Source organism: Triticum aestivum, chromosome 6B (assembly GCF_018294505.1).
Source record: "Triticum aestivum cultivar Chinese Spring chromosome 6B, IWGSC CS RefSeq v2.1, whole genome shotgun sequence".
Taxonomy (NCBI): Eukaryota; Viridiplantae; Streptophyta; class Magnoliopsida; order Poales; family Poaceae; genus Triticum; species Triticum aestivum.
Window position 1 is genome coordinate 138,990,297 of NC_057810.1, and position 12,664 is coordinate 139,002,960.

Here is a 12,664-nt window from a genome sequence, read left to right on the forward strand (position 1 = left end):
CTTCCTTGGCATCAGCAACGACGGCAAGGGCAACGAGCGCCAATTTGCGATGGCAGACTTTGGTCCCCCCGCCGCCGCCCCGGCTGCCCACATCGCCGCCACCCGACTGCCCACATCGTTGCCAAGGGCAAGGACCCACGCGTCGACTAGGGTACACGCCGTCCTATCCTGTTGATCCAGCCTGGTACATGAACACCGGCGCCACAGATCACATGACGAACAAGCTCAACAAACTCTCACCTACCAGCCCTACTACGGGCACGATCAGGTTCACACCACCAATGGTGTAGGTATGCCCATCTCTCACATTGGCCAAGCATCTCTTTTAACTAGTCATCCCTCTAGGCAGCTCCATCTTCGTAATGTTTTGCGAGTTCCCTCGGTGACTCGTAATATTTTATCTGTCCCTAAGCTCACCCTTGATAATCATGTCCTATGTGACTTTCACCCTTTTAATCTTTTTGTTAAGGACCAAGCAACCCGAGACGTTCTGCTTAGTTGCTGCTTGAGCCAAGGCTTGTACCGTTTGGAGGATCCATCCGCCCCGTCCGTCTTCAACGGTGTTCGTGTGTTACCTTCTCAGTGGCACTCTCGCTTTGGTCATCTCGCCACACCCATCGTTTGCCACATACTCCACCGCCATGAGTTGCCATTAGAGTCTAGCAATAAAGAGATGTTCGTGTATGATGCCTGTCAACAAGGCAAAGGTCATCAGCTACCTTTTGTTTCATCTACTAGAGAAGTAAAGAGTCCTCTTGAAATTGTGTTTTCTGATGTGTGGGGTCCAGCACAAACATCTATTAGTGGTCACAACTACTATGTCAGTTTTGTTGATGCCTATAGTCGTTTCACATGGCTTTATCTTCTTAAGCACAAATCTGATGTGTTCGATATATTCATTCAGTTTCAATTGCATGTTGAACGTCTACTCAAGCATACAATTATCCACGTTTAGTCAGATTGGGGGGGGGGGGGCGAATATCACAACCTCAACACTTTCTTTAATAAGCTTGGGATCTCCCATCGTTTGTCATGCCCACATACACATCAGCAGAATGTCGCCGTTGAGCGCAAACATCACCATATAGTTGAAACCGGCCTCACACTTCTTGCTCATGCTTATGTACCTTTTCGCTTTTGGAGTGATGCTTTTGCCACCGCGTGTTTTCTCATTAACAGATTACCTACGTGTGTTCTTAATATGAAAACTCCTATTGAGCTTCTCTTGGATGAAACTCCTGACTACACCTTTTCAAGGTATTCGGTGTGCTTGCTGGCCTCATCTTCGTCCTTATAATGATCGCAAACTTGAGTTTCGCTCCAAAAGGTGTGTGTTCTTGGGGTATAGTGTCGTGGTTCTAAGTCTGACAGTAAGTGTAGGGGGTATGAATGAGGAGGCAAGGTCCTAACTACGGTGAGATTGTACGCAAGTGTTTATGAGTTCAGGCCCCTCTCAGAGGAGGTAAAAGCCCTACGTCTCGGTGCCCTGAGGTGGTCGACTGGAATATGCGAGTGTGTGTTACAGGGGGTGCGAACCCTTGTGCCAGAGGAGGGGTGTGGCTTATATAGAGTGCGCCAAGACCCCAGCCATCCCCCGTTACAAGGAGTTCAATGTACATAAAGATGGGGCATTACTAATAACACCAGCCATAAAGTGCTATTAATGATCTTAAAGACTACAGAGTGAACGCCTGACCGTTGCTGTCCCGGTCGACTCCTAGTCTTTGGTAGGTCGAGTAATATCAAGAGGGAGGGGTACCGAGTGAGGTGACTGGTCGAGTGGATTGCACTCGACGTCTTCAATTGTACTCCATGTTGTGCCTTGGGTGTCTTTGCTTCTAGGGTAGTGACCTTGGGTAGGGCGTATAGGTCAAGCCTATGACCCTACCCTAGGTCTATATCATCATCATTAGCCCCCGAATGGATCGAGGTCCGAGTGAAAATAAGGTTGAAGTTTATCTTGCCTTGACTCTTGTGCTTCACAAGTACCCATGTTGGACTGGAGGCCCTCGTTGGAACTTCGGCTTCGTTTCAGTCGCCTTGATCGATTCAGAAGTTGTCGAGTGGATTTATACCATCACTCATCAAGTGTTACTTTTGACGCAAAATCTTTGGCGCGATTGGTTATGGCGTATCCCGGATCTCATGGGATTTGAAATTTTGGGGAAGCGCGCGAGGCGGAGCGCGCCGTAGTAAGCAGGATAGATAGACAGGAGCACCTTGATCTCCATGCCACCTTTTTTGCCACGTACCCAGCGCGCGACTGTTGCGGGATTTGACAGGATTGCCTGGGCCCACGCGTCAGCCACTCGGAAATGGGCCCTTAAAAGGCGAATGGGCCGAGGTGTCTGCACTGTGTGCGTCCATTCTCCCTCTTCCTCCTATGCCTCTCCACCGCATCTTGCTCCTCCGCTCTCGACGCCGCCACCCCGCCACCATGGTGTAGGACAAGACGGCGGCGCTGGAACGCACGAAGAAGGTGACCGGGGCGCGAAAGGCAAGAAGACGAATTGGGGGTCGTCGTTGAGGTCTGCGCTGCTGCCGTGTTGGATCCAGGGCGATTGGATCCGATCTTCGCTCCGGCCGAAGGATTTGGAGGAGCTGGCTGACTCCGATCTGATCGTCGATGGAGCTGCGAGGCTGTTGAAGGGGGAAATAGAGCCCCAGCCGCGGACGGGTGAGTGCGTCCTGCTCGCCACCCATGCCGACCACAGTTTCTCCCTTCCTCCGCATCCTTTCTTTCGGGTTTTCTTGAACTTTTTCGGAGCTCAGATCCATCACTTCTCTCCCAACACCATTACATACCTCGCCGCGTTTGTGTCCATGTGTGAAAATTTCCTGGATTGTCGACCGCACTGGGGTCTTTTCAAACACATCTTCACAATCCGCTCCCAGTCGGTGAAGAAAGCGAATTCGAGTGATGAGAGGACGCACGTGATCCAAATGTGCGGGGGTCTGGGGATCCAGAAGAGGAAAAGGAGCGCTTTCCCCTCCATGACCCTTCCTGAGTCGGTCAGGGGCTGGCAGTTGACCTGGTTCTACTGCCAGGATATTGCGACTCCTGGTCAGTCAACCGGTCTTTCCCCTTTCTCTTTAGATCGTGCCCAGCAACCTTCTTCGTTGAAAGTGACCATTGCGGAGAGGGTGGAGACGAACATGTTGGTCAAGAGAGTGGTCCAGTTGATCAATCAGGGTGTAACCAGCATGGACTTGTTGGAGGTGTTTCTCAGTCGATGCATCCAGCCGCTCCAGGCTCGTGACCACTCGATGTGGATGTACTCTGGAGCCCACGACACCGCTCGAGTTCATCCAGAGGAGGTTACGGCCGAGATGGTGGCTCTATGGCTGAAGGGCATTACGAGAAACAAGGGCAACCCCAGGGGAGCCAGGAAAGTCGACCCATTCAGCGCCAACAAGCAACCAGATAAGGTCCACGCTCTGCTACCGACTGTACTTAAATATGCTTTTGTGACTGTTTCTGAATCCGACTATTATTTTTTTGACTTCTTGTCTTGCAGGTTTATACTGAGATGTACTCGATGCCCAACGGCGAACAAGCTCTGGAGCAAGACCAGGAGGGAGAGGATAGCGCGGAAGAAAGCAGCGACTGGCATTCTCTAGAAGTCGACGACGAGGAGGAAAGTGATGAGTCGGACGATGACGAGATAGTCAACTCACCACCTCGCACAGAGCATCGATCCAAGCTACTCCAAGATCCAGCGGGCGGGCGTGGTAAGACCGTGGCTCCAAGCACTCAAGCACAGAAGCGCACTCGGATTTCGACTCCGGAGCCGGAGGAGAAGGTCGCCAAGCAGCCCAAGGTCTTCCCCTCGAAGGCTCGGAAGACCTTGCCCAAGATTAAGATGGACGTTCCTATTGCCTCTGGGTGAGTGTTCCTTCTTTCTGTGTTTTCTTCCACCGACTGATACTTCTGTTCTGACCGAGTGGATTATGAAATTTTCCAGCTCTGCAACTTCTGCAACTGATATGGACATTGAAAAGGCCCCAGGTGATGAGGAAACCGATGACGCGACCACCTCCAAAGCTAGTACGCTCTATCCAACTTGAATTTATTCTGCCAATTGGATTGTCGGTCGATTGAACTCTTAAGGTTGCTTTTTGTTGCAGCTCTACGGGATGTTATTGAGCTTCCGGATGATGAGGAAGAAGTGCCTCTGAGAGAGAGAAGGGGGAGGGGCAGGGCGTTGAGTGGGAAAGCAGCTGAGGGTCAGGTGCTTCAGTCGTCATCGGTGCTTGAGACAGTGGTCCAGCGATCCGGAGATCCGGCTCGGACCAATGTTATTTTTGCCAATCCTTTGTTGACTAACTATCCATCGGGGTCGACTGCTCAACCCTCTGCCGCCCCAGTACAACTCCATGCATCCGACCGTGTGACTGCTCCTGCTGCACTACCATCATCACTCTTCGCTACATACCAGACTCCAGACGACCCACCGAGTGCCGCCAGGGAGGCTCTTCTCCAGGTAAATCTCGTGATGAGCAAATGAAGGTGGTGCATGAGGCCAGTCAGGTCGCTTAAAATGCCAGCACCGCTGTGCAAGCCAACATCAAGGTTAGTTGATTTCCGACTGTTGCTTCATTGTCCATACAGTGTTCTTGGATGAGCGTTTTGGAACCTATTATGTGCATCTATCATGGGTTTGTGTTTCACATCCAATCACCCACTGGGGTGTTTCTGTCTTGGAGCTGAACAGTTCTTCCACTTGAATCGACTAGGTTGAGTCGAGTGTTTTTCTGAACCAGTGGGGGCACGCAGAGTGCACCCACTGGGTGTAGTCCCCGAGACTGCAGTCGACTGCTGGTAGTCGGTTGGGGTCTGAAATTTTTTTTAAACTCATGCTGGGCAGACCATGCCGAGTGTAAAACCGAACTAGTGGGGGCACGCTAAGTGTACCCACTGGGTGTAGTCCCCGAGACTAATGTTGAATGTTTGATTCGGTGGTATTCTTTAGAGCAACTTTCACTGTAATTGACTTTTGTTTCCGTCGACTGACATATCTTATTTGTTGACTGCAGAAGTCTTGTGATCTTGGAGCCCAACTTTCTGAGCTGGATAAGAAGCAGATCAGCCTCAACCTTGATCTGGAACTGGCCAAGAAGAACCTCAAGAATGCTTAGGACGAAGCAGCTATCATGGGAGGTAACCATACGTCGACTGTCCACCTTGTGACTTTTTTTAGTCTCTTTGAACCGAGTGATTTCACTCGAACATATGTGCATAGTGAAAACTGTCTGCTTCAATCTCGTCCGAAGAATGTTATTTCTTTAGAGAAAATGAAGCAGGCTCTGGAGAAGAAAGATCAAGATCTTGCTACGGCCCAGAAGGAGGCGCGAGAGAAAACAACACTTGCAGGCAAGAAGTTGGCCTCAGTCAGCAAGATGGAAGAGGAGAACTCCAAGTTGAAGACTGCCATTTCTGAAGTCAACCAGGAGGTCGCGCAACTAAAGAAAGACAAGGAAATCTTGACCGACGAAGTTGGGAACCTCAAGGCCAAGAAGGGCGAATTAGAGTCTTATCCGGGGCAGCTTGCTATGAAGTTGGTCTTGAAGCTTGAAGGCATTTTCTCTTATTCGACTGTTTTGTTGATGTCGACTGACGCATCTAGCTAAACTGTCGACTCACTGCTTTTCCGATTGTGCAGAACTTTGTCAAGATTTTGAAGCAAAAACTGGGCGGGTTGAAACGGGTCTCGACCCCATAAATTCTCCTGTCCAGGATGATGTTGCAATGAATGTGTTGCAGTTGGAGTCACGCATGGACAACACTGTGGGTTATCTTGCTCGACTGAAGGCGGCTATGATGCGGATTGATGCTGAACTCTGGCCTCAGGCGGAACTCTCACATGATCTCAAGTCTCTGATGACTCGACTGAATCAAATACCTGATCGAGTGCAAGAATGGAAGAAATCATCCGCTCACTGTGGTGCTGATGTTTCCCTGTCGTTGGTCCGAGTGCACTGCAAGGATGTCAGAGAAGACAAGCTGGCGGCCCTCAAGGTTGCGAACACCAAAAATCACAGCTTCCAGTCCTTCATGGACACTTTCCTTGACGCCGCCACTCGCATCGCAGACAGCATCGACCTTGGCAGTTTCTGTGATCCAGCAAGTCCTTCTCCCGACGAGTGAACAAAACAATATGCCCCACTTTTATTTGCCTCGGAATGCCGAGTGATTATGTAACCATTAAATCCTTTCAGGCTTGATGCCTGAGCACTTCTACCCGTTGCGGTTCTGAACTTTTGCGGGATTTATCTGAACTTGAGTTTCCTTGAATATCATGGCGTTTGTTTTGGTTCTGAACTATTCCGACTGCCTTTCGTTTTTGAGTGAACTTGATCTTTTCACCTTTTGTCGAGTGAAGTGTAAATTGTACTTGTGACGCAGCTCAGACGTGGTGTTTAGTCGACACCTCGTCATCCTTACGGATCGGGATGGTACATTGTACTTGTGACACAGCTCAGACGTGGTGTTCAGTCAACACCTCGTTGTCCTTGCGGATCGGGATGGTACATTGTACTTGTGACGCAGCTCAGACATGGTGTTTAGTCAACACCTCATCGTCCTTGCGGATCGGGAAGGAACGTACATTGTACATGTGACGCAGCTCAGACATGGTGTTCAGTCAACACCTCGTCGTCCTTGCGGATCGGGACGGTACATTGTGTTTGTGACACAGCTCAGTGATAACCAACAAGTATAGGGGATCAATTGTAGCCTCTTTCAATAAGTAAGAGTGTCGAACCCAACGAGGAGCTAAAGGTAGAACAAATATTCCCTCAAGTTCTATCGACCACCGATACAACTCTACGCACGCTTAGTGTTTTCTTTACCTAGAACAAGTATGAAACTAGAAGGACTTTGTAGGTATTGTTGGATAGGTTTGCAAGAATATAAAGAGCACGTAAATAAAAGCTACGGGCTGTTTAGATAAAGAAGCAATAAAGTAAATATAGCGAGTGTGGAAAAGTTGTGGTAGGAGTTGTGAAATTGTCCCTAAGCAATTGACTACTTTACTAGACCGATAGCAAGTTTTATGTGGGAGAGGCATAAGCTAACATACTTTCTCTTCTTGGATCATATGAACTTATGATTGGAACTCTAGCAAGCATCCGCAACTACTAAAGATCATTAAGGTAAAACCCAACCATAGCATTAAAGTATCATGTCCCCTTTATCCCATACGCCACAACCCCCTTACTCGGGTTTATGCTTCTGTCACTCAAGCAATCCACTATAAGCGAATCATGAATGTATTGCAACACACTACAGCGGGAATCCCTCACGCTTGCGTGACACGGAGGGCACAATAGGACAACAACATAAACACAAGCAAATTAAACCAATCATAGCAATTCATCAATCACTGGTAGGACAACGAAAATCTACTCAGACATCATAGGATGGCAACACATCATTGGATAATAATATGAAGCATAAAGCACCATGTTCAAGTAGAGGGTATAGCGGGTTGCGGGAGAGTGGACCGCTGAATATAGATGGGGGAAGGTGATGGAGATGTTGGTGAAGATGGCAGAGGTGTTGGTGTAGATCGCGATGATGATGATGGCCCCCGGCAGCGTTCCGGTGCCACCGGAAGCAAGGGGTAGAGAGCCCCCCCTTCTTCTTCTTCTTCTTCCTTGACTTTCTCCCTAGATGGGAGAAGGGTTTCCCCTCTGGTCCATGGCCTCCATGGCTTGGGAGGGGCGAGAGCCCCTCCGAGATTGGATCTGTCTCTCTGTCTCTCTTTGTTTCTGCGTTCCCAGATTCTGCCGTTTCACCGTTTCTTTTATATCCGGAGATCCATAACTCTGATTGGGTTGAAACTTTCGCCCAGATTGTTCTCCGAAAATTCTTTCTCGCGGCAAAACAAGAGCGTCATCTGCCTTATGGGGTGCCTGTCGTGGTTCTAAGCCTGGCAGTAGAGTGGGGGGTAGGTATGGAGAGGCAAGGTCCTAGCTATGGAGAGGTTGTAAGCACCAAGGATGTACGAGTTCAGGCCCTTCTCGGAAGAAGTAACAGCCCTACGTCTCGGAGCCCGGAGGCGGTCGAGTGGATTATGAATGTATGAATTACAAGGTGTCGAACCCTTCTGCCTGTGGAGGGGGGTGGCTTATATAGAGTGCGCCAGGACCCCAGCCAGCCCACGTAGGAGAGGGTTTAAGATGAGTTAAGTCTAGGGCGTTACTGGTAACGCCCCACATAAAGTGCCTTTACTATCATAAAGTCTACTTGATTACAGGCCGTTGCAGTGCAGAGTGCCTCTTGACCTCCTGGTGGTCGAGTGAGTCTTCGTGGTCGAGTCCTTCAGGCCAGTCGAGTGAATCCTCGTTGGTCGACTGGAAGGCGACCTCTTCTAAGGATGTCCTAGGGTAAGTTACTTGGATCAGGTCCATGACCCTACCCTAGGTACATAACCCCATCATTAGCCCCCGAATGGATTGAGGCTTCGAGTGAAGAAGGAGTTGATGTCGTTTCCGATTAATCTTTGTGCTCCGGTTGTGCGCTGTTCTGGACCAAAGAATCCCTTTGTCGACAGGAAACAACTTGCCTTCAGTCGACTTGATCCATTCTGTTTTTGCGTCGAGTGATCTTTCAGGCTTCGACGATCTCCGAGCGACGGATCGCCGGAAACACCGCGCCTGACAGACTGATTTGTTGCTCGCGGACTCCGCGAGATGCAAAATTTTGGGGCGCGCGCGAAGCGGGGCGGACCGCGGCGTTCGGATGGGACGGGGCATGGACGCCTCGATCTCTGCGCCGCCTTTTTCGCCACGTATCCCGCCTGCATAACTGTTCCAGATATGATTAGATCGCCCGGGCCCGCCTGTCATCCACTCGGAAGGGACCTTATAAATGTGCCCGGCGAGGATTTCTGTGCTGCGCCTTAGCATTCTTCCCCTCTCTCTGCTTCCTTCCTCCCTGCTCAGCGTGCTCGCTCTCGCCCCCGCACCACTTCCCTTTGCGCATCTCGCCGGCGACCATGGCCAAGGAGAAGACGGCGGCGCTGGAGCGCGCAAAGAAGGCGTCGGCATCGGAGAAGGCGAAAGGAAGGTCCACCAGCCGCGGAGGGTCCTCGTCCAGATCCCGCCTGCCGAAGGGCTGGGTCCAAGGAGACTGGATCCAGTCGACCATCACGGAGAATGACCTCCTCGACATGGCCAACGAGGGCTTGATCCCCCACGGAGCTGCGAGGCTTCCGGGGAAGGAGTGGCAGCCCCAGCCAGAAGAGGGTGAGTGTGTGCTTTTGTCCACCCATGTTGATCGCGGGTTTTCCTTGCCGCCGAGTGTTTTCTTTCGTGGCTTTTTGAACTTCTTCGGAGCGCAGCTCCACCACTTTACCCCAAACTCCATTGCCTATCTTGCCGCGTTCGTATCCATGTGTGAGGGTTTCTTGGGCTGTCGACCGCACTGGGGTTTGTTCAAACATATATTCACGTGTCGATCTCAGACCGTGAAGAAGGCGAGCCCAGGTGATGAGAGAACCCGAGTCGTCCAGATGTGCGGAGGCCTGGGGATTCAGGTGAGGAACAAGAGCACCTTCCCGCCCATGACCTTTCCCGAGTCCGTCAGAGGCTGGCAGTCGACCTGGTTCTACTGCCAGGTCCAGTCGACGCCAGGGCAGTCGAGTGGACTCCCTCCGTTCACCATGGACCGAGTGAGCAAGCCTTCCCCTCTGAAGCTGATTCCGGAGGAGAAAGCTGACGTGAAGATGTTGATGGAGCGCGTGGTGCAGTTGGTTCGGGAGGGAGTGACAGGCATGGACCTCCTGGAGGTTTTCCTCAGGCGTCGCATCCAGCCTCTCCAGTTCCGGAGCCACTGCATGTGGTTGTACTGTGGGACCGAAGACGAGACTAGAGTCCATCCAGAAGCAGTCGACGATGTCACTCTGGAAAGATGGATGGTAGCTGTCACCGGAAACAAGGACAACCCACGCGGAGCCAGAAGGATTCCTCCACTCGACCACAACAGTGATCCAAATAAGGTACACTTGCCCTGCTCTCCACTGCATTCTTGTCGCATTCATCTCTGTTTACTCTGCCGACTGGTCGACTGATCATTGTCTTGATATCTGCTAGGCCCTCACCGAGCTGTACTCGATGCCCAATGGGGCACAAACTCCGACTGAGGAGGGTGAGGCGAGTGGGGGCGAGAGCCAGGACGAGGAGGAATGGGACTCGGACGTTGCAGGGGACGACGACGACGATGATGATGACGACGGCGATGATGATGACGCCGAAGACGAGGAGGAAGAGGAGGAGGTCGTGCCACCGCGCTCGGAAAGGCGGTCGAAGCTCGTCCACGACCCTTCGACTGAACGTGGCAAGGGGGTTGCGACGCAGTCGACCAAGCGCCCTAGGACCACTTCTCCAGCGCCGACTGAAAAGGCGCCGAAGCAGCCTAGGGGGGCTCCGCCAAAGCCGACCAAGCTCCTGCCGAAGATGAAGGTGTCCATCCCCACCATATCAGGGTAATTGTGCTGCTCATATTTTCTTATTCTGTGCGAACTTTATCTCTGGTCGACGCTGAAGTTAGTCGACTGATCCTTTGGAGTTGCAGTGCTGCTACTTCTGAGACCTCGGCCCGGGCTGATGACCACGAGATGGAGGATGCAGCAACTTCGAATCCAGGTACTGTGTTCTTAACACCGTTCTTAGTCGACTGACTCGCGATCTCTGATCCTGATCCTTCTCCGCAGCTCCACCCAACACTGTTATCAATCTCCCTGACGACGACGAGGATGAAGAACCACTGACACGCAGGAGGAGTCGGAAAGCGTCCGCCAGTAAGGTACCTCAGGATGTGACGGCGCCTGAGATTCTGACTGTGGAGGAAGGGAACACCACTCGACACACGGTGTCCTTCGCAAATCCACTGACGAGTGCTCAGCAGCCCTCCCTCTTTACGACGCACCACGTCCCAGAGGACCAAGCTGGCGCAGCGAAGGAGGCAATACGCCAGGCGGGACTCATGATGGAGCAGCTGAAGACCATCCGGGACGCGAGCCAGGCAGCTTATGACGCCAGTTCTGCCCTCCAAAGCAATGTCCAGGTCAGTCGACCGCTGTTTGTTCTGTTGGATATGCTACCAAAAACTTTTCTTTTCCGGAATTTATATTAGTCACCCACTGGGTGTGTCGAATAAACTCCGTGTTAGCGGGGGCACGCTGAGTGCACCCGCTGGGTGTAGTCCCCAAGGCTAAGGTCGACTGCTGGCAGTCGGCCTTAGGCTTTATGATGTCAATCTTTCTGTCAGTCGACTGGTCGACTGGACTTCACAAACCGGTGGGGGCACGCTGAGTGCACCCACTGGGTGTAGTCCCCAAGGCTAAGGTCGACTGCTGGCAGTCGGCCTTAGGCTTTATAATGTCAATCTTTCTGTCAGTCGACTGGTCGACTGGATTTCACAAACCGGTGGGGGCACGCTGAGTGCACCCACTGGGTGTAGTCCCCGAGACTGTGGTCGACTGCTTGCAGTTGATCACAGTCTTAGAGAATGCATCTCGCACATTTTTTTTTGAGGTCGACTGGTCGACTTTGTCTTCAACAGGATTAGTGGGGGCACGCTGAGTGCACCCACTGGGTGTAGTCCCCGAGACTACGGTCGAATGCTTGTATTTGGCTGTAGTCTTAGAAACGTGTGTTTATCCCTTTTTCACTCGGAAGTGAATTATATTTGACATTTAGTCGATTGGTTCTTCACAGAACTCCTGTGATCTTGTGGCTCGCTACTCAGAGCTGGAACAAAAACATACTCAAGTCGAGCTGAGCTTGAAGCTGGTTCAGGAGAAGCTGACAAAGGCAAAGGAGGAGACCGAAGGTATGTTTGGTGAGACCCTGACGACTGCTTTTCCCCTTGCTTGTTTCAGCATCTGATCTTGCTGTAACTTGCAGGTAAGGTAAGGGAGGCCCAGCAGAAGAAAGACCTTGAGCTAGCTGAGAAGATCAAGCTTGCTGACGAGAAGTTAGCTTCAGTTACCAAGCTCGAACAAGACAATACCAATCTGAAAGCTGCTCTTGGGATTGCCAACAAGGAGGTCAGTCGACTGAAAACTGACAAAGCTGCCCTGACCGACCAAGTCAGCAAATTGACTGAGAAGAAAACTGAACTGGAGGCCTTCCTGAGTGGCCTTGCCAAGAAGTTGTTCCTTATGCTTGAAGGTAGACCTCCATGTTTGGCAAATATTTCCAATTGTGGCTTTTTCCATTCGACTATCTCCTTGACTTAGTGATCACCCTTGCAGAATTTTGTCAAAACTTTGAAGAAGAAACCAGCCGACTGGAGCCAAACCTTGACCCCGTCAATTCTCCGGTGAACGACGAAGTTGCCATGGATGTTTTCCGACTGGAGTCTCGTGTTGCAGCTGTCGTGGACTATCTCGCAAGGCTGAAGGCCGCCACATCTCGCATCGACTCGACGCTCTGGCCTGAGGAGACACTTCAGAATGACCTTGAGTCGCTGATGGCCCGCTTGAACACGATCCCTGGTCGAGTGCAGGAGTGGAAGAAGTCCTCGGCTCGGTGTGGTGCAGATGTCGCTCTGTGTCTGGCCCGAGTCCACTGCAAAGATGCGCGAGAAGAGAAGCTGGCGGCCCTTCGGGTGGCCAATACCAAGAAGCACGACTTCAGATCCTTTATGGAAACT